The following is a 4,101-nucleotide window of genomic DNA, read 5'->3' on the forward strand; positions in this document are numbered from 1 at the left end:
TTTTTTGTTTGGTCAAAGTCTTGTAACCTTTAGTCATCAAACTGATCAGTTTTTCATGTGTTTAAATAACAAAAATATACAATAGTTTGGCGGGGGTGAGTACATATTATATTGTTCTTTGTTGTATATCCTTACTTACGTTACATCGTTCTTATAGATCCACCCGTATACAAGGAGGTTGGTATACAACATATATCTCCCAATTCTGGTAGGAAGACATACACGCCAGTTGTGTCTGCGTCAATCAAACCCAACGAAGGTATGCTTTTTGACACTATTGACGAGGCAGAGGCATTCTATCAAAGGTACGCTTTAGCCGGCGGTTTTTGTATTAGGAAATCAACCCAGTGGGTGGAAAATAATGTTGTTCGTTTGAAGTACTTTGTTTGCACTAAAGAGGCATCAAGAACCGTTAAAGAAGTTGACACAATAGCTGAAGATTTCAAAGGGAAAAATCAGCGTAGGAATGGTTCTCAAAGAACCAATTGCGATGCATAATTAAGGCTAACGTTAACGGATAAAGGAAATTATAGGGTGAAATATTTTGGTGAAGCACACAATCATCCATTTGTTGATGAAGACGACATCCATTTCATAACTATTGCTCGTGAGCTAACATTCACACACAAAAAGATGTTAGACGATCTTGCTAATATTAACATCGGTCCGGTTAAAGCTTTCAACATAATGAGGACCATGTATGGCGGTTTCGATAAAGTTGGCGCAACAAAGTCTGATTGCAAAAACTATAAAAGATATATCAACTTATATATAGGAGACTAAGATGCTGAGATGGCTGTTCAGCGCCTTATGGCGAAGAAAGATTTTTTTTCCTAATTTCTCATGTGATTATTTTACTAGCCCTGACGGTGCGTTAAAGGGTTTATTTTGGGCAAACGAGCGTGCGAAGATGAATTTCTACGTTTTTGGTGATGTTGTGTCATTTGATGCAACATATCGACATAACAAGTAATAACACAACACTTACTTTTAGTCGTATTCCATTATACTATTTTACAAAGTGATTAGTTATTTTTTTTTGTGCCTGTACAACTTGGTTTTTGTTCCGTTTACTGGCATCGACAACCATAACAGGAATGTTACCCTTGGTGCAGCATTGTTTGGATCGGAAACCGCCGAATCATACATTTGGTTGCTGAGGTGTTTTAAGAGGGCTTTTGGTTATGAACCATCAGTTGTTGTAACTGACCAAGACCCGGCTATGAAACGTGCAATTGAAGACGTTTTCCCTAATTCGAGGCATAGGCTTTGCATGTGGCATATTATGGATAAGTTGTCAGGGAAGGTATAACAAAACTATGTTTTTCGCTTATCCCTTTTTGAATGTTTTTTTGTATACCATTCTAACATTGTATTCTTCCAGTTTGGATCCAACCTTTGCAACACCACAGATTTTAAGACTCGGTTGTGTGATATTGTGTGGACGGACTCAATAGCACCCAAACTTTTCGAAAAGGAGTGGGCTTCAATCATGAATGATTTTCAGTTAAATGACCACGATTGGCTGAAAGATATATTTCACATTAGACAATCATGGATTCCTGCATATTATCGTGAAGAAACCATGTCTGGGCTCATGCGTACATCATCCCGATCAGAGAGCGAGAACCATTTTTTGGCAAGTTTTGTAACCCGCGATGCACTTTGGTTAAGTTCCTGTCACATTTTGATACAGCCTTAGATCATCAGAGACACGAACATAGGAAGAACGATCATGACTGTAGGTACAAAAGAGCCGAAACATGGAGTAACTTTGCACTTGAGAAACAAGCTTCCGAAATCTACACACGGACCATTTTTTTATGTCCAATTGGAAATACATGCAGCTCTTCACAATTGCACTTCCATGAGTTACCTACCTGTTGATGATTATCTGAAGTTCAATATTCGTGACTTTCTACACCTACCTGATTCTTTTCACGAGGTATGTAGTATGACATTTTTTTGGTACTGTGTTTATGTGTTGTCACTTATTTACCTATAAATTATGCTTCTTGATAGGTTATGATTCGCAAGGAAGACGTCACTGTGTATTGCAACTGTAAGAGGTTCGAGCAATTTGGTTTACTATGTCGTCACATCTTCAAGGTGCTCCACATTTTAGACATCAGTGTATTTCCCAAGCAGTACATTAGTCGTAGGTGGACAAAAGACGCTGTCTCTAACAGCCCTATGCGGTCAATTGGATTTGATGAGCCCAACATAGACAAAACTACCGACGTTTATCGTGTTGTTTGAGACATAAACATTGCTCATGGTCATATTATAAACAAGTTGGTTACTGATATGGAGAAGCTACAACATTACCGTGACTACATCAATCAGTACAAAGCCACCGTTGATGAGGTTATTTTTGATGCCCCTAGACCCAATCGGCGAGACAGGTTTGCTGAACTAACCGGTGTTACCCAACCAGAGCAAATCAATATTCGTGCTCCAATTGGTGTTAGGAATAAAGGATGTGGGCTTCCAATTCGCTATAGGTCATTACGCGAGCAAGCTATCAGTCAAAGTCAACTGGATAAGCCCCCAAGGACTTGTAGAATATGCCACGAGCCAGGTCATGACGCACGTAACCATCACAAGTACCATATCAATGAGAACACTTCAGAAGACGGACCGATCTCATCACATAATGAGACTATGGAAGAATAGCCTGCATGTCTATTTTTTAATACTACCTTTTTTAAACAAAACACTTTTACATGGTTTGATTGATTCGTGTTTTCTTTTTTTGAATCAGACACCGGTTATCCATATCGATGATTTGATATTTATAGGTACTTTAGCATTTTTGGGTGTGTGCTATTTTCATAATCATAGTTGATTCATTATGGCTAAATGTATGGATGATGATTTGTTATTTTCATATAACTTTAACGCACGAATTCAATTGTCCCTCCTAAAATACACACTACCCAAACACATTCATGCCTTTTCTGTTTTGTGTTATTTCTATAATTGTAGGGGAGAGGGGATTCATTATGGTTAACTGTATCATCGATGAGTTGTTGTTGTGTGTTATTTTCATACTTGTTGCACATACTTTGTTATCTTCAAATACATTCGGTTGTTTATTACTTTCACTTTCTATGCCTATAATTTTTGGACACACCTTCCATTGTCCTTACTATATCATATCAAATACATTTGCATATTCATATGTAGCAACTCATATTCTTTTGTAATATCCGTCTACTAACAATACAAAACCAACAATGTGTTTTTTACAAACCACACAAGTTGCACAACCTGAGCTACAAGTTACCAATCATTATTCATCAAATCATACTCAAACCATATCTGGCATTATCCATCAAAACATACTACAACCATTAAACCACCAAGACATTCAACAACGGAAGTTTACCAAAACATAAAAAAGTCTACATCCATATCCATAATCATCCATCAAAACGTATTAAAACCGTTCGCTGAAAACATCACAACCAAGACAAAACAGTCTAAAAACATTCACGATAAACAAAACACTGACAACCTGATAAACAAAATACTTATAACCTACATCAAGTGGGTTTCAATCTGTCCACCATTCTCCTCGCCGCTGTCTTCTGCATCTTTTCTTTTTCCGCTCCTGCCATTTGTTCATACTCCATCACATCGTTCACAATCACACCCTTCGACAAGTTGATTTCTCTTAGTAGAATCTTGGCTACGCATTTCCTTCGAAGATCGTCAAGCCCTTCCTTTTGTTTCGGTAACACCCGACCACGTTTGTCAAGTTCATCACTCAGCCCACAGTCAATATGCCACTCTTTTGTGTTTCCTCCTTTAAACGTCTCCATGTGTCTCATCACAGACACTCCACAGTCAACATAGTTGTACATAGTTCTCCACGGTACATCAACTCTTGTTATATTTTAGCTCCTCATCTTCGACGCACCTTGGTGTTCTACAAACGCCAAGTATCCCGCTAGCGTCTCCCTCTGATATAATTTCGAAGAAAAATGTTATAATTCTACAATTGCAAAGTATTGAAAAACATAAAAATCACATACCATCTTCTCAGGCCACCCTTTAGATCTGCTCTTAAATGACTCCGTCGTCCCCATGTTGTCT

The 4,101-nt window shown here is 38.1% G+C and overlaps 1 pseudogene; it reads left to right on the top strand.

Annotated features, from left to right (window-relative positions):
- Positions 1 to 261: 261 nt before the first annotated feature.
- Positions 262 to 2,676, top strand: LOC143596884 (protein FAR1-RELATED SEQUENCE 5-like; annotated as a pseudogene).
- The last annotated feature ends 1,425 nt before the right edge of the window (positions 2,677 to 4,101 follow it).

The sequence above is a fragment of the Bidens hawaiensis genome, unplaced genomic scaffold (assembly GCF_021521415.1).
Source record: "Bidens hawaiensis isolate Kalapana, Puna unplaced genomic scaffold, B.hawaiensis_p1.1 tig00047348_1, whole genome shotgun sequence".
In the NCBI taxonomy this organism is placed as follows: Eukaryota; Viridiplantae; Streptophyta; class Magnoliopsida; order Asterales; family Asteraceae; genus Bidens; species Bidens hawaiensis.